This window comes from Mus caroli, unplaced genomic scaffold (genome assembly GCF_978045245.1).
Source record: "Mus caroli unplaced genomic scaffold, Mus_caroli_1 scaffold_20, whole genome shotgun sequence".
Taxonomy (NCBI): Eukaryota; Metazoa; Chordata; class Mammalia; order Rodentia; family Muridae; genus Mus; species Mus caroli.
In genome coordinates, this window is record NW_028227275.1 from 7,496,197 (window position 1) to 7,514,705 (window position 18,509).

Genomic DNA, 18,509 nt, shown 5'->3' on the forward strand with positions numbered 1-18,509 from the left:
CTGTGTCTTTCTGTACCTTCAACCAGTCTTTTATCATGTCTCCTCCTCTTCACGCCAGCCTCTGGAAGTCGCCACCGCTCACCAACATCCCATTTTCAACTTATTCCTTTTATGTCTGTTATTTTCAGTGTCGGGGATTGAACCCAGAGCTCTGCACATGTCAGGTGATCACCTTACCACTGGGCCAAACCCCAACCCAACTAGTCTTAGTCTCTATGAGGTGAGAGCACATGGCTTCTGTCTGAATTATTTCAACTAACACCAACTCTGGATTCATTTATACTGCTATAAATGAGAAGAGTTTCATTATTTTTAATGGCTAAGTAATATTCTTGTGTGTGTGTGTATGTGTGTGTGAGAGAGAGGGAGGGAGAGAGAGAGGGAGGGAGGGAGGGAGGGAGAGAGGGAGGGAGGGAAAGATTTTCTTTATTTCTTTCTAAGAAATTCTTTTTAATCCTTGAAGTCGTGAAGATTTTCTGCTGGGATTATTGTTAACAAAGTGGAAGTTTCCATTTGCACATTTTCATGTAGCTGAACAGCTGAAGTATATTTTTTTTTACATGTTGTGAGGCAAAACTCTAATATTGTTTTCTAAAGGGACCCAGTTATAAGCCGGGTACAGCTGTACACACTTGTAATCCCTGTGCTTGGGAGGCTAAGGCCAGAAAAATCACAAGTTCAAAGCCAGGCTCAGTTACACCCTGAGAATTTATTTCCAACAGCCAGAAAGAAAACCAAAGAAATACAGAAGAGGAAATTCAGGTGAGTCTAAGTGAAGGGCACAGTCCCACACACGGACTTAAAATCACAGCTAGGGGCAGTGAGATGGCTCAGTGGGTAATGGCACCTGCCTTCAAGCTGGACAACCCAAGTCCAGTCCTGGATCCCACGTGGTAGAAGCAGAGACCGACTCCTACACATTGTCTTCTGAGCTCTACGTGTGACACATGGCGTGTGCACACAAAATAAAGAAAACTCAAGTTAAGGCTCTCCTGGGCTGAGCTCACAGCGATGCTGGGCTGAGCTCACAGCAATGCTGGGCTGAGCTCACAGTGATGCCTGGGCTGAGCTTACAGTGATGCTGGGCTGAATTTACAGTGATGCCTGGGCTGAGCTTACAGTATGCCTGAACTTGTTTCCCGGCTCCCCAGGGCCCTGTGCCTGCAGCTCACCACAGACATGCCGTTCTCTCTGTGCTTTGAGAGCTTTCTGAGTCTCTCCACTGGGGTCCCTGCAAGCATTATTCTACTCACAGCCGTGTACCCCACAGTTTGGTTGACACTATGAACGGTATCCTTAATTAGATAACGTTGCCCAGAGGTTGCTGTAGATCTTGAAACTCGGTCTTCCTTTTGTAGTCCATGCAACACCTTTGGAAGTTCCAGGACCTCCAAACACGTAAGCAGGTGATCTTCATGGAACAAGAGCACTGTCTTCCATGTTCTGCCATTTTGCTTCATTTATGTTTTTCTTGTCTCGCCTTGGTGAGCAACTCCAGCATGACTCTGGAGGTGACAGTGAGGAGAAACCTCACTGCTGGCTTAGAATCACAATTCCAAGGCTTTCCTTAGAAGTAAGCCGGCTGCAGGGTGTCGCCATCTGTACTGGCTGGTTTTGTGTGTCAACTTGACACAGCTGGAGTTATCACAGAGAAAGGAGCTTCAGTTGAGGAGATGCCTCCATGAGATCCAACTGTAAGGCATTTTCTCAATTAGTGATCAAGGGGGAAAGGCCCCTTGTGGATGGGACCATCTCTGGGCTGGTAGTCTTGGGTTCTATAAGAGAGTAGGCTGAGCAAGCCAGGGGAGGCAAGCCAGTAAAGAACATCCCTCCATGGCCTCTGCATCGGCTCCTGCTTTCTGACCTGCTTGAGTTCCAGTCCTGACTTCCTTTGGTGATGAACAGCAATGTGGAAATGTAAGCCGAATAAACCCTTTCCTCCCCAACTTGCTTCTTGGTCATGATGTTTGTGCAGGAATAGAAACCGTGACTAAGACACCGTCCTTATTCGGATTATAACTAACTTGCCAGCTAAGAAACTCCTGTAAAGCAAAGCCTAAACCTCATACATTGTTTTCATACCATAGCAAAAGCTCACTACAGGTGGGGTGTACACATTAAATGTTTGCTAATTATGTCTAAAAGCAATGATTGTAGTGTCTGTCACACTTGGTTATACTACAGCTAGAGCTGCCCAGGGCTTTTCTGACTCTAGAAAACATAGTAGATGCTAGGGAGGATTTAGGCAGCTGATTGTACAAATGAATGTTTTTTTAAGGCTGTGTGGAGGGGTGTGTGGAGGAATGTGCATGTGTGTGTGCATATTGCATGTGCCTCTGTGTGTGTGTGTGTGTGTGTGTGTGTGTGTACATGTGTATACACACTTAACTTTGTGGTAAGAGTACCTCATTTAGCCAAGCTCTGGGGTTTCAAAGGGTAAAGGGCAGAAGGATTTTGGTTTTTAAAAAGCAAATTATCTCAGGGACTTGGGACTTGACCACCCTCTGGAAACGGTTTACCCTCCCTCACCCTCCTTGTTTATCTTGTATGAACATGAAATAATTGAAGGATTAGTTGGCCCCTCACACGGGTCACTGACTTCTCAGATACGAGAAGCTGTTCCTTTGTACAGATCAGCGACTTTAGATAAAGGAGGCAGCTGCTCACATGGTCATCTGGACTCATGCCACACACCTCTGGCTTCTGGGAGAGAATGCAAGTCCTGGGAATGTCGCCAGCACAATCCCCCTGAGGCTGTGCACACAAAACCAGCAGGAACTCCATTCAGTCCCGAGGAGGAGAGAGCAAAGTCCCAGCTTTGTTCCCAGCTCAGGCTGAAGGCCTCCTCCTCTTCCTCCAACTCCTGCTCCCTGTGCCACAGTTCAATACACTGGCTGAGGTGGGAAAATACAACTGGTTAACTCTTAGTTAACACCCAGGTAAGATGACTGGAGCCCTGTCTAAAAGACACCGACACCCCCAACTCTGCTCAGCTTGTCTGAACAAACAGTTGGGAAGACAAATCGCAGGGCGAATGCAGCTCCTCTGCAGTGAAATAAGGAACAGGAAGCCATCGCCCACCAGCAAGGAAGCACACAGGGCTCAAACACACAGGACCCAATGGGGAGCAGGAACAGCTGGCCCAGAGGAGCAGAAGGCAGAGGACCTAGGCTCGAACCTCAGCCCTTGCTGCTTTGTCTTCATGGGCAATCCTTCAACCGCTCAGTACCTCATCCACAAAGAGCTGTACTGAAAATCCTGGGTGGTTATTTGTGTACATATGTGTGTGCATGTATGATGTGTAATCCAGATGTGTGCACACGCCGCAGTGCGTTTGTAGGTTGCAGACGACAACCTCTAGTTGTCAGTCAGTGACTTTCCACCTTTTTAAGATGGTAGAATTTTCTTCTCTGATGTCCTATAATGCCAAAGAGGCATGCTGTAATTACAGCTACTCAGCATTAACCGAGTCTGGCTTTCAACAAGAGTTACAAGGATTTGAACTTATGTCATCGGGTTAGGGAAGCAAACTCAAACTCATTTACCCGCTGAGCCATCTTTGCAGACTGAACGATTGGTTTTCAGCACAGGGATGCATGAGGAAATGGGACAGTGTTAGCTGGGCTCTTCTGAAAAGACGACTTATACGGCCTTACGTGCTTTCCTTTGGTGTGCTATTAAACGTCCTTTGATCACTATCTGTCTCAGCACACAGCCAGCCCCACACAGGACGAAGCACTATTCCCACTGCAAACACCCATGTTATTACAGAACCCTCCTGAATAGCTCCTAATATCCACCCACGGCTCCAGGCCCTATGTTCAGGAAGCCACTGGAGTGCCTCCCATAGGGTGCACCACAGCACATCACTGCCCCACGCTACACCTTGAGGGGCTCCTCCTCACCAAACCCAGAGTTTTGAGAAAGGTATTCATCTTACTGGCATCACTCCTCCCCTCGTCTCTCCGCAGGCCTTTCGAGTCGGGCACTCTGGCCACCTACACATACACAGACATACCATACACCTTTCTGGCTCTGAATGGTGTCATGTGCCACTGTCTAATTCCAGAACTAGTGGGATTCACACTTCCCTCCTTGAGTGTTGTGAGGCCTTGTCCTCTTTCAGCCCTGCCCCACAATGCCTTTTACGTAGTAATGTTTCAAGACTATGAGAGGCCAGACCAAACAGCATGGCTCAATTTCAAAATCATTATGCATGGGGGAAAGAAGCTGTCCACAAAACACCATCCACTGGGTTACTCCATTGATGGGAACTATCCAGGATCGCCAAACCCATGGGGACACAATGCAGACCCCTGCTTACCACAGGCTGAAGAAGAAGTAGTTGTATAATTAGTGCAGGGTCTCGTTAGGGATGAAAAGAGGGTTCCAAAACCAAACAGAGGTTGGACTTATCGCATGTAATTCATGGTCAGTTTTATGTTTACGGGTGTTTTACCACCAAGAGGGAAAGTCACAAAACACAAGCAGAGAAAGTATAGATAAATAGTCCAGGTGTACAGAGCTAGTGTGTGCACTCATGAAGGCCCAGCTTTTCAGTGAAAATTTAGGGTCCACACAGAGCTTTCCTCCAGCTCTGCATCCTAACCAAGCCTAGCACATCCTTCCTGACGTCGCCTCTGAGCGATCTGGCCCTTGGCAACCTTCCTTCTTAGAGATGGTCTTGGCACACCCCTTGCCACAGAAGACTTGCTGTCTGTGGTCACTCTTCGGCTGATGGGTGCCTGCTGTTTTAAGTACCACCGCTGGCTAAGCCTTCAGAGCCTCCCCCACTCCCCCCAGGTAATACCAACCCGCCTGACACAAGGAACGCTCATGTTTTTCAGCTTTGACTTGCCTTGCAGCTGAAAACTTCTCACGCTCTTGCTTGGCAAAGCATAGCAGAGCCTCCTGTTGGTGGATCAATCTCAGGAAATGCCTTCGGACCTCAGAACCACTAATTCCCTGCTCCCCATTGTCCGCTCTCTGATGGAAAAACAAAGTTGGCTCCACTTTCTCCAACACTCACAAGGGGACATTTCATCTCTCTGCCTCAGACACTGCACACCATTGAAAATGTTCAGAGCGTTCGGGTTTTAGTAGGTCAGGTTGGAAAATGTGAGCACGCGAGATTACAGCTTAAAGAGTTTAAACACGTAAAGGTAAAATGAGTGTTGCTTCTCCCGCAAAAGGTGCTTTTCTTGGTGTATTCAAGAACCAACAACAGCCGGGCAGTGGTGGCGCACGCCTTTAATCCCAGCACTTGGGAGGCAGAGGCAGGCGGATTTCTGAGTTCGAGGCCAGCCTGGTCTACAGAGTGAGTTCCAGGACAGCCAGGACTATACAGAGAAACCCTGTCTCCAAAAACAAAACAAACAAAAACAAAAACAAAAAATACAGTCCTGTGTAGAGAAGAAGAGGGTGGCCATCAGCTGGGAGTTGAGGGAGGTAAATATGATGAAAGCACACATTACACACGTATGAAAATATAATGAAGCCTATTATTTAGAACAATTACACACGCTAATGAGGTTTTGGTTAAAGGTAAAAATAATATCCTTCCCTCTATCCTTCCACCTATCATTTTGTGGAGGCCTCAGGCGAGCCCGTGACCCCTGACCGTGGGCCCCCAGGAGTGAGTTGTCCTATCTACAGGAAGGAACAAAAATGCTTCCCCATGAAGCTTCCCAGCATGAAAGTGCTCCCTTAAGGGCAGAGGACTGAACACTGGGACAGAAAGAGCTCTGTGTCCAGGGGGAAAGGGGAGGGCCTCCATGTACCTCTTCACCCTAGGCACTGGTTTCTGCACCACTGTGGCTCAGGGGGACATCAGGATCTGAAGCGGCCTGTGAAGCCAGGGCTGCTGACAGACCAACCACAGGGGAAAAGGCTGTTTTGTGTGAATTGGGTTTTTTGGTTTTTGTTTGTTTGTTTGTTTTTCTTCTCAACTGATACTTAACTCTCTTCCCCCTGTTGATGCACAGCCAGTCAGAGACCATTTTCAAGAAGTCTCACTTTCTATTCAAAAATAAATACAGATGCTCAAGAACTTTCCAGAATAGTACCAAGGGGACTTGTCCTTAACATTCAGCTTCCTGGTGGCTCTTATGCAGAGGGTCCTCTACTTCCTGTGGCATTACCTTCTGTGGTCTTCTTTAGTGACCTCTGACCAACTCTTGGGTTAGTTTCTATTTGTTTTAAGGCGATAATATACCCTAACTAGAAGTTTATTTCTCTCACAGAGCACAGGACAGCCTCTTGGGAGAAGGGAAGGCAGAGGGGGCTCAAAGCTGCCGGCCAGGCTGCATCAACGGAGAAACAATGAGATGAGCGCATGCTGCTGATGAGGCTACTTTCTTATTTTATAGTCCAAGGTCTCACATCCAAAGAATGGCTCCGCCCACACCTAGGATGGGTCTTCCTCCCTCAGTTAATACCATCAGGAAAGTTCCCCCACAGGTATGCCCAAAAGGTCCAACTCCCAGGTGATTCTAAGATAGTGAATGCTCGCCCTCACAACTCTGGTGGGAAAGCATGGAGTGGGAAACTCCAGGAGGCAACATTGTATCAGTTTTGAATTGTATACCTCTGAGTGGCAGGATGAAATGCCCTGCTACCCTCCTGGGTCCTGCGCCAATGTGAACTATCCTTTACCCAGCATCTCCACGTAGTATAGACTTCCCGCCTTAGGTGCCTCGTAGTCTTGACTGCCAGATCAACTCCTGGACTAGCACTGTTTGCCTATTTTACTTAGTAATGCCCCAAGACACAAGACTAGTGAAGCTGGCAATTTCAATAGTTTTATAACTGTTTCATTTTGTTTCTACTTATTATTGATCTCTTATGTGTTAAGTAAAACTTTATCAGCTGGGCAATGGTGGCCCATGCCTTTAATCCCAGCACTTGGGAGCCAGAGGCAGGTGGATTTCTGAGCTGAAGGCCAGCCTACAGAGTGAGTTCCAGGATAGCCAGGGCTATACAGAGAAAACTCTGTCTTGAAATACATAATAATAATAATAATAATAATAATAATAATAAATAAGTAAAACCTTATCATAAGTATATATACATGTATGTGTGTATGTATGTATAGGAAAATGTACATGATGAGAGCTCAGAATTAGCCAGTGGTTCTAGGCATCCACGGGGCCTCAGAATGAAAGCTCCTAAGTAAGAGAGAATTTCTGTCATCAGATCAGAGAAACAAAGAAATTGTCGTTGACAACATACCGTAGACTAAACTATAGGTCTTAATCGGATATCTTTACTTTGTGCACACACTATTGTTTTTAAGACTTGCACAGGTCATAAAGACCGCATGGTGTAGAGTTATTTATACCACAGTAATAAAATCAATAGCTATAATTTCAATGTTCAGGTCATGAGTGAGCCCAATAGTGCTTGCTTTATTACAATGAATCTTTGTTCCCAACTCAGTGGGATAGTTGTAGCAAAATCACATGACACCTTTCTCTCTCTCTCTCTCTCTCTCTCTCTCTCTCTTTGCCTCTGTGTGCGCGTGTGTGTGTGTGTGTGTGTGTGTGTCTTTAAGGTACCATAGTAAGGTGGTAACCTTTATTTTACTTATATCTTATTTTATGTGCCCACATGCTTGTCTAGTGCCCTCAGAGTCCAGAAAAGGGCATCAGATCCCCAGAGCTGTACTTATGGATAGATGTGCACATCATGTGGGTGCTGGGAACCAAACCCAGACCCTCAGCAAGAGCAGCAAGTGTTCTTAAGTGTTGAGCCATCTCTCAACTCCATTTTTGTTTTACTTGTTTTTGTTTGTTTGTTTTAAGGAACAACATTTATTCCTTTTCCAAATGTTACCATAAATATAGGTGGGAAAGAGTGGCCTTAGCAATTAGAAGAAAAGGTAAAAATCTGAGGTTTGGTTATTCTAAGTTATTTACAGTGATGGGAGGAAAAGATAGCTATTTCACGTCACAGACCTCCCTGCTCCCCTAGTCCTAATACTTACCAAGTTGAAAAAGAAACATGCTTAACTTGCAAGCTGGAGGTCTGAGCTTGAGTGCGACATTTGTCCCTTCTCCAGCCCAGGAGCCACCAGACACAGCAGGAGAGAGCTTTAGGGATAAGCCAGACACTCAGGGTTTGGAAGTGCAACCACCCCTTCTTCTGGCTCGGGGGTTCAGGGTGCAAGATAAACAAAACCGACTCAAAATGAATGTGGCAGGAGTGGGCGGGGAAGGAGGAGGTACTCCGGCATTTCATCCTTCACATAGGGAAGCCAAAGGAGTCCGTCTTCAGTTGGCCTAAAGAGGAAGACCTAAAGAGGCTGATGGGAGAATCACCCAGAGGGAGGAGAGAGGCAGTACTGTGGTTGGGAGAGAGCAATGAGCCTCTTCCTTTCTGAAAACGAGAAGGCAGCCAGGTAGAGAGCCAGGACTTGCATGGCTTTCAGGGTGTTTGTTCTGGAATGACGCAAGGCACATTGAACAATGCCTCCATCTGGTGGTCAAAACAAAAATTAAGTAAAGCAGAGACAGCTGTCCATTCAACCTCCAGGAGTTGAGTCACCCTTTAAATTTATGGCGGGAAGTGGTACTTCAACTCACCTGTACTGAATGCTGCCCTAAAGAATGTTTGTAATGACAGTAATGGCTGCCCAGAAGGTTAAATATAAGTGCTCGAAGTTCTTCCCATAAGAGGGGAATCTACATTTCCCAGCTTTGATCTGGACCTGCATCCCATTTGGGTTTTGAAAAGGAAGACACGTTCTTCCGGTCCCAGGCGCTGCAGGAGTGGTGGGTTACTGTGCAGACACGGCCAAGTCCAAGAACCACACCACACACAACCAGTCCCGCAAATGGCACAGAAATGGCATCAAGAAACCCCAGTCGCAAAGATACGAATCTCTTAAGGGGGTTGACCCCAAGTTCCAGAGGAACATGCGCTTTGCCAAGAAGCACAACAAGAAAGGCCTGGAGAAGATGCAAAGGCCAACAATACAAAGGCAGTGAGTGCGCGCACAGAGGCCATCAAGGCCTTGGTGAAGCCTCAGGCCATCAAGCCCAAGATGCCAAAAGGCCCCAAACTCAAGCGGTTGGCTTTCATCGCTCACCCCAAGCTTGGGAGGCAGATTCGAAGCTACATGGCCAAGGATCAGAGGCTCTGCCAACCGAAGTCTAAGGTTCAAACCAAGGCAGGGGCCAAAGCTCCACCTAAGGCCCAGGCTTCAGCTCCAGCACAGGCTCCCAAAGGTGCCGAGGTCCCTGTGAAGGCCTCATAGAAAAGGCTCCTGCCAGTGTGAAGACAGACGGACTGCTGTGACACACCTCCCCACACACTATTTGCAGATGACCAGTGTCCTATGCTGTTCTTACAAATAAACTCAGGCAAGATCTGTTAAGAAAGAAAGAAAGAAAGAAAGAAAGAAAGAAAGAAAGAAAGAAAGGAAGGAAGGAAGGAAGGAAGGAAGGAAGGAAGAAAGAAAGAAAGAAAGAAAGAAAGAAAGAAAGAAAGAAAGAGAAAGAAGAGAAGAGAAGAGAAGAGAAGAGAAAAGAGAAGAGAAGAAAAGAAAGACACAAAAATAAAGCTAACGTCCATGCCTTCAGCTCAAGTACTCGTGGACCCCCCCCCCCCTGCTTCATACAATGCTGTCTTGGAACAAGCCCAGGCTAGCCACTGAGAGTAAGAGAGAAGAAGGCTCCTTCAGTCTCAGCTGCTTCTAAGACTATAGACATCGACATAAGCAGCCCCCTACCCCCCACCAGCTAACTGCTCCCCAACATGGCAATAGTGAGCCTATTCAAGGCCATGTGAAACCTACTCAAGCTATAACCCATGGAATCAGGAGAAATAATGCATTGCTTTAAACCACTGAGTTGTGGGATAACTCAGAATGCAGCAGCCTGAAGCTGATACACACCCTCCAATTTAAGATGGAAAGCCTGTATGCTGGATTACACACTTAAGACTCATTATCAGAGCTGGACAGTGGTGGTGCACGTCTTTAATCCCAGCACTCGGGAGGCAGAGGCAGGAGGATTTCTGAGTTCAAGGCCAGCCTGATCTACAAAGTGAGTTCCAGGACAGCCAGGGCTATACAGAGAAACCCTGTCTCAAAAGAAAAAGAAAAAGAAGAAAGAAAGAAAAGACTCATTGTCACTATTTTATACTGGAGTTAAAGCAAGGCAGAATCGACTTTACCCCATGGTGACTCTTTACCAGGGAGGCAAGGCCTTGGTGGGGACAGAATGACATGTTTCCTGCCCTTGGGGCGGGACCAGTGAGTCGATGGCTGCGGGGGGGGGGGGTGGTGGTGGTAATAGAGCTTGTTTATACAATAAGGTACATATTTTACATTCCTCATTCAAGGAATGTCCTCCCTGTTAACATTACTGACTCCATGATAACCAGAGAGAGCATGGTTCTTGGATGTGAAGGTGTGGCTAATATCTCAGCAAAAGGTTAAACGCTGGGACCTTCAGGACAACCCTTAAGGCTGTGGAAAAGAACTCTAAAACATGGGTTCGAGATTATATAATTTCTCAACTATGCAAAATATAAGGATGCAATATGAATTATGAGGGGCTTCATGGATCTAAAGGAACAAAGGCAGCTGCTTTGTGAGCCAACTTGTCAGAAAGATACAAAACCCAGCAGATACAAAGGAAGGCAGATTCCTGAGTTCAAGGTCAGCCTGGGACCAAGTCAATTTAGGTAGGTCCAGGTGTTGTAGAAATAGTAATTTCAGGACAGGGTCCCACCAAGCTAGCTTATTGTCTTTGCTTAATCAAGGCAGGCAGATCTCTGAAATTTTTTGCAATGTTAAAAGAAAATGTGTGCTTGCTGTTTCCTAAGGATTAAGGGGCAAGGGTCAACGGATGCTGAATCATAGGATAATCAAAAGGCAACATATCAGTAAATGACTGGATTGATATGTAAAATAGAAAACTGTAAGAGATGAGCTATCCAGAGAATTGAACTGTCTCCAGCAGAACATAGAGAGAGAGACAGAGAGAGACAGAGACAGAGACAGAGACAGAGAGCGCTGTCTGGAGATCTCCAGAGAAAGGAGATCAGAGAGAAAGAAGAGACTGGGAAAGCTGTGGCGAGCAGAGCATAGGACGCCAGCTTCACCATGATTTGACTTCGAGCTGTTTGTTTCCTGCTCCCAGACGCCCCTCCCTCAGAACCCCTCTCAGAGTTGAGGCTTGGCAACTCTTGGCTACTTTGTAAACACTGACAGTTGTAAGCTCTGACTTTGCTCTCCGGATGAGTTACATTATCATCCGTCCGTCATCACTGAGCATGTTGAAAGGGGATAAGGTGTGCACTGATGATTTGACATTGAATTGGTTGTGATGACCCGTGGGATGGTCCTGGCTGTTGGAGGAACCAGAGGCACATCCATCCTAACAACAAAGTGGGTAAAAGTTAGACTACAGAAGTGACTACCCTGGGAACATGGTGGCTAGGGGGTACATTAGCCAGTGGAAGGAAGAGAAAGCAGGCCAGAGTCTCTTAGTACAGGAGAAATTTACTCCAGGGAATGTATTACACACATGAGGAAGCAAACAGACAAGAGCCCTGTGTCATGCTTAGTCACTGCCAGAGATGCAACCCCAAGGAAGGGAAATACCTCCCTTGTTACAACCCACTCACTTCCTAGGATCTAGCTCTGGCTAAACTCAGCAGAAGCCCTGGCCGTGCATCCTATAGGAAAGACTCCACAGGATGAGCAGAGCTTAGTGGGTGTGTAGTTGACCTTATTCCATCCAAACATCCCTTCCTCCTCACCCCCACTCCCAGGGCAGAAGAATCCTTCACCCCGGGGCGATTCTAGCTTGCTGTGACTGTCAAGGATCATTTCAGCACAGAAAGCAGGGCTCCTTCTTCGCCTTTCTCAGGGACCATCTCAGCACAGAAAGCAGGACTCCTTCTGCACCCTTCTCAGGGGAGCAGCCACTCAACAAACATCTGGCTATGTTGGGGCAAAGTGCAGAGCATCTGCCTGTGGAAGCTAAGATCTCATGCAGAAGTGAACCCACAGAGACTCAGTGCTCCGTCCACAGCATTGAAGGTGCAGGGCTAAGGCTGTCCTCCATCCACAGCATTGAGGGTGCTGGGCTAAGGCTGGTCCTGCATTCTGTGACAAGCACCTCACTGACTCTGAGACCTGGAACGATGCAGGATGATTGATAGGACCCTCGAGGGTTTCAGCTTCACATCTTGGCTTTGCCACTTGCTGTCCACCACCTCAGGTTGCTCCAGCCCATGTCCTTTGTTTCCCCACATGGAAAGGGGGATGTGTGTGTGTGTGTGTGTGACGACTTCTCATTTACAAGATTGTTGTGAGGATCGAGTGATAGCGCTCCTTGAGCTCCTGCTGGATATAGGGCAGTGGTTGCCAATGTGTGACTTCCTGACTAGCACCAATTATACCACCTGGACTAGTTAAAGCTGAAACCTTTGGGCTGGGCTCCAAAGTTAGCAAGTCAGAAACTGGGTGAGCCCAGCTACCTCGCTCTGAGCAGCTCTTTAAGGCTTTGGATGCCAGCTGCGCTGAAGTTGAGAACCACTGATCTAGATAGACTGTACCTTCAATAAATAGTTTCTGCTATCACTATTTTTACAGAGTCAGAAAATAGAGTTGGAAAAGAAAATGTTTCGCAACCACCAATGTGGCTAAAACCACTAGAGATGAGCTGGAATCTCAAGACGCCCAAAGCTTTATATTGTAGCACCAGTGGTGAGTGGTTCCAGATGGTTCTGTGACACCGATGGCTGAGACTGGTCTCACTGACCAGATAACCTATGCTACCCAGACCCCAGGTGACCTAGATCTGCTTGGGACTGTCAATAACCCTGCTTGCTCATGATGAGACGCTCTCCCTTGAAGAAATATGACAATAACTCAAATGGAGTGAGGAGAAAAAAAAAAAAGAGAGAGTGTTGTTTTCTAGAAAGGGAGAATAAGAAAGAAATGAACATGCAAACTCGATCAGACAGAAGTGAAAAACCGAGAAGAAAAACTGTCCACGCAGAGATTTTTAAGATAATAAAGTAGAGAAAAGAGGAAATGAGAGCTAAGAATTAGCTTAAAAGACTCAATGTAGTCATAGAAAGCAAAGGAGAGTTCAGATTCAGGGAAACAACGGAAGCAGAGGGCAGGGAGGTGAGTCTGTACTGGAGTATCAGAGTCCGCCCTTTCCTGATGATGGTGGGGTGGGGGTGTCACCTCCCCTGAGAAGCACCCCGATGCTGGTCCCCAACCCATCAGAAGCTGACTGTACACACCAACAGGAGCTATGATCACATGTGCTCAGATGGCTTAGTTGCCACGAGATGGGGGTATTTTGCTAAACTGGGTGGGAGGCACTTTCTGGAGACAGAACCAGAAGACAGAGGCTCACCAGCAATGGAGTTGGTCACGGTCACGGTAGGAGTTGCAGTTAAAGTATGAGGCTGGAGAAGACAGAAAAATCCTTCCCAGCCTCAACCCTGGCCTGGCAAACCAGGATCATCTCTGCTTATACACACAGAGCCCTGGAGTTGGTTTCTTTTTTGTCAACATTGCCAATCCACCATACTACTGCTCAGGTGACTTGGAATAGAAAATACACCGCAGAATTATTAAAATAGAGCTACCCCAGGCTGATTGTGGAGCTCAGCTGGCCCACGGCTCGCTCAACATGGGGTGCTTGAAGCCTGGTTTTGCTCTGCACAAAACGGTGTGGTGGCACAGTAGAGAGGGCCATGTGGGATAGTCCCCAGTTCAAGATTACCCGCTTCCCAGCCACATATGGCCAGCCTGGGCTAGACACTCTGCCTCAGAAAAGTAACAATAATAGGAGCTGCAGAGATAAGTCAGCGGTGGAGTGCTTGCCTCAGAAGCATGAGGACCTGAGAGAACCGGGGTGACACACATGGTGCACACTCATCATCCCAGTCCTAGTGATAGAGGCAAGAGATGCTGGGGACGCACTGCCCAGCCAGGCCAGGCCAGCCTCGTCCATGAGTGCCAGGCCAGCGAGAGGTCCTGCTACCAAATAAATAAATAAATAAATAAATAAGCAAACTAGATAGTGCCTGATGTTGTGCTTGCTCATTCTCTCTCTCTCTCTCTCTCTCTCTCTCTCTCTCTCTCTCTCTCTCACACACACACACACACACACACACAAACTATAAAGCTACTGAAACACCTGTGGCTAACCACAAAGAAAAGTACAAAAGTAAGCCTACTACAAGGCGAGGTCCATCCTCAAGAGCAGGGGCCAGATGTCCACACTGCTGAGGTTCCAGAGACTTCAAACCATCCAGGTTCTCTATCTTCTCTTAGAACACAGCTAGGTTTGCATGTGGGTGACCTGGGGATGAGCCTTCAGGCCCAGCCTCTGAGTTTAACTTAAGATGAAACTTCCAGCCCCTGATCTGTGGTGAACGATGCAGAAGACTTCTCATCTGGGGATGTGGGATGGGAAAGTCAGAAGAAGCCAGCCAGTAGACCCCCACTGGGGATGGCTGGCATACCAAAACAGAAATAGAGTCTAGGGCTCCCCATAGACCATCTGATCTACAGAGGCTGGTACAGAACTTGGTGAGTACTTATGCAGTGGGCAGAGGTGGAAGGGAGGGAGGGGAAAGAATCCAAGGTGATACAGGGGTCTCTGGTTTCTGGTTGATAGCCGATGAGGAACAATGAGGGGTCCCAGGACCACAGCAAGTCCTCATGAACACATGTGCAAACTTTGGTGGCAGGAGACACAATAGAGAACCAACAGCAGACCTCAGGATTCCCACTCATGAGCCGGAGACCTGCATTTCCTAACCATCTGTGCTGTCTCTGTGGGCAGCCTCTTCTCTCACCCCGTCTACAATGACAGATCTTGAACCTTAGGATTACCTTGCTCCTGGGTACTCTGTCCTAGGAAGAAGTAGTAGAGATCCCTGATGCAAACTGGCATCAAAGTTAAGAGCTGACGGAGGCAGAAGACAGCTGGAAATACAAAACCAACTAGAGACGTGTTGGGAGATGCTGAGGGAAGCCCAGCCTAACAGAGAGGGGGCTGACCATCATCCTGAATGGACAGAGAGACCCAGAACACCAACACAGCCAACAAGAAAAGTCACCTGCAGACGTTAAGGTGATAAAGGAGTTGGATCTTTGGTGACAGCAGCTACCCCAGAAAGAAGCAGCCAACAGTAGGAAGCTCTAATGGCATTTCTTTCAAGCTGCATCTAACAGACTTCTGCGACCTTTCTCTGAGTCACATGAGCTAACATGGCTGCCCATACACCTGCAGAGCTATTTACACGCTTTCACAAAAATGAAGGTGTCATCTTTATGGCCGCACTCCTGAGCAAGGTGACCAGGGAAGGTAAGGCAGGCTTAAGTCACCTGGCCCAGGAGAGTCTTCTCCAAATCTACTAACGACCGACCGAGGAGGCTATAAACCAGCTCATCCCAGCCAGCCAGGCCTCGAGGTAGACAGAGTTCTCCAGCAGATCCACAACTCAGTTCTGCAGGAGGGCAGCTCCCCTCGACAGGCTCTCACTAGCTCCCCCTTCAGCTGACTCTGGGCTAGGCTTCTCTTCCCAGGTTTCAGTTTACCTATGAGACCCTCAGACTAAGCCAGTGCTAACCCAGAGACCTAGTTGTACCCAGCCAAGGTTTACATAATAAGAAAATACCGCACCCAAGGAAAAACAACAAAACAAAACTTCATTTTCTCACAACCACACAAGTCTTGAAACCACATCACACCCTAATCCTCCAAGGTCAACGTGACTCTACCTGAGTCATAGCCAAAGACACCAGCCACACACCCAAACAACAAACTTTTTACAACCTAAACAGACCTCTCAAGTGAGCCAAAACTAGACTTCCTTCCTTGGCCCTGGCCTTGCCTAAGAACCAGCGTCAGCTCAGCAGCTGTCCTGAAACGCCAAGCCATGTCAGTGTCCAAAGACATGGAAAGGAAAGACTACAGGTGAGGATGGCTGTTCCCACCACAGAAGGAGACCCCAGCTGGCCAGTCTCTGGGTACAGTTTTCTATTTGTGGGACATGGCAGCTGTGGTGGCCATCCAAAGTTCAGGCCACGGTCTGAGCTACTTGATCTCAGTGCGTGTTCACAGTCAGTCCTGGGGTGGGCTTATAAAGCCCTGGTTCCAGTCTAAGCTTGTAGTTGAACCCATTTAAACTTATCCATGTCTAGCTGACAAGTGGGTGAGACTCAGACTATGGCTATTTATTTGGCTTTGATCATTACTCGGGGGGTAACCCCAAATGTACTTTTCTAAGAGCCGACCTGGCTATACCTGGCTACTTCCCCAGCGGCGTACCCCAAATACTTGCTGCTTTATTTATTCATGTGCTCCTAGTCTATCCTCTCTCATGGTGGTTCCCTCCTCTCCTGTCTGTCTGTCTGTCTCTGTGTGTGTGTGTGTGTCTGTCTGTCTGTCTCTCTCTTTCTCTCTCTCTCTCTCTCTCTCTCTCTCTCTCTGTGTGTCTCTGTCTCTCTCTCTCCTTTTGCAACCCCCAACCAGGTCACTCCAAACCCACCCACCTCTAATCCCTTCAGTGATTGGCTCTAGCCACTTTCATTTAACCAATCGTTTTAAATTAAGGAACAAGGTTTGCAACAACAAAAGCTGATAACCGTGAGACTTCGCTGTTAGGCCTAGACCCTCACCTTCCTGTACAGATTTTAGCATTACAACGATAGTAACAGACCCAAGTCGTTCACTGGGAGCCTGGGACAAGGCATTTAAACCTACCTTGATGATGGGGAACCTCTTCCCCACCACATCCGTCGTCAAGCTGAGTTCTCTCTAGAAGGTTCTGGAAAACAGGTTCTTGGCTTTCAAAGTCTAAGCTTTTTCTCATTGGCCAATATGTCAGCACTTTTTCTGTAATGTAAAAACCCCTAGGGGTCAAAAATCCATAGCTCAACAAAAGAATCCTATTTTGGGAGGCAGTCCTCAGCACATGTTAAGTACCCTAAGGTAAGTACAGAATGTCTGTTTAATCATTGCTCAGTCCCCTGTCTAGGACAGTGCCAAACATAGCTGAAACACAGTAGATACTGACACACAGTAGGTACTTGGCACACAGTGGGTGGTCAGTAAACGTCTGTAAAGTAAACAGCTTCATATACTAGAGAGTATAAAATCCTCGTGGCTTCTTATTTAAACCTGTCCCTAAAAACAAGGCAAGACTGTAAGAACCCTGAGCAGCTGTACACACACACACACACACACACACACACACACACCACACACGCCTAACTGAGATCTGTGTGCCTGTCCTCAGGACAGCAGGCTCTTCCCATCAATCAACAGGACCGCCTTGTCTCATGACACAAGAGCCAAACAACTTCCTCAAGAAGGAACATGAGGGAGGTTTTGCACCAGATTCATGCTTTAATTTCTTAATATTTATGTATTTATTTATTTACTGTTTATAGGATAAGTAGTTCACTGACACATTTTTCAAAAGTAGGCTACAGCAAAAAAAAAAAAAAAAAAAAAAAAAGTAGGCTACGACTTGAAAGCCAACCTGATGCAAATGCAGTTTTAATGAGTGGGGGGAGCCGCCTGAGCAGAGGGAATTGCTTCAAAGAACACTGCTAGTTCAAAGGCCATTCACAGCACTTGTAGAAGCAACAGACTTTAAAGTTGCAAATGAAATGACTCCCCTCTCTCTTCTCCACCAGACTGTCCTTTGGCACTCATGGTCCTTATTCCAGAGCCTTAGTTATCCCTCCTTTATAGAAGTATTGAGTGTATTCACTGTGTGTGTGCACAATCACGTGTTATACGGCACGCACGTGGCTTTGTGCTGTGTGGAAGTCAGAGAACAACCTTCACAGGGTGGTTCTCGCCTTCTAACACATGGGTTTTGGGGAGCAAATCGGGTTATCAGGCTTGGCCGCAATCACCTTCACTTCACGGAGCCATCTTGCCTGCCCTCTGCCCCTATCTCGTTCCTACAACCTCACCATCCTTTTGTTAAGGTAAGGTTGTCATCCAAGGTGAAAACACAGACCAGCTTTCTCAAGGACACAGATGAAAGTCTTTTATTAAACACTACTCTACGGTACTACAAAATTCAAATAAATCAGGGAAACATTCCAAGTCAGCATGTTTGTTACGTTGAAAAACAAAAAACTTGTAGCAGAGTATCACTTATAAGACCCTCATCTCCTCATTCAAAAGGGGACAGAGATGCCGTTTCTACAAGAAAACCCAAAAAGGAAGAAATGCTTCTGGTGAGTGCCGTTTAGTAAACATCCCCGAGTGGGCTATATCTAAGAAAAAGTCATTTGTGATTAAATATGACACCCACACACAGCAGTCAGCTCTAGCCACATGTCACATGCTGTCCCCGATTGCCTTGCATTGGCAGCAACCACCTCTAAAGGGAAAGCAAAGAGACTGCGTGAGCGTTTTTCCCGGCACTCTCCAGAGTCATCACACGATGTCAGGCACTGGAGAGTGTTGTCACTGAAGCGGGAAGAATAGAAAAAAAGAGCA

At 47.1% G+C, this 18,509-nt stretch overlaps 1 protein-coding gene and 1 pseudogene across 1 annotated transcript in view; one reads left to right on the plus strand and one right to left on the minus strand.

Moving 5' to 3' along the window:
* The window catches only part of LOC147000117 (large ribosomal subunit protein eL29 pseudogene), a 38,588-nt pseudogene extending 29,218 nt beyond the window's left edge, over nt 1–9,370 (plus strand).
* Nucleotides 1–18,509, minus strand: part of Rbm20 (RNA binding motif protein 20) — a 197,198-nt gene that overhangs the window by 87,684 nt on the left and 91,005 nt on the right. The gene's annotated exons all lie outside the window — the stretch shown is intronic.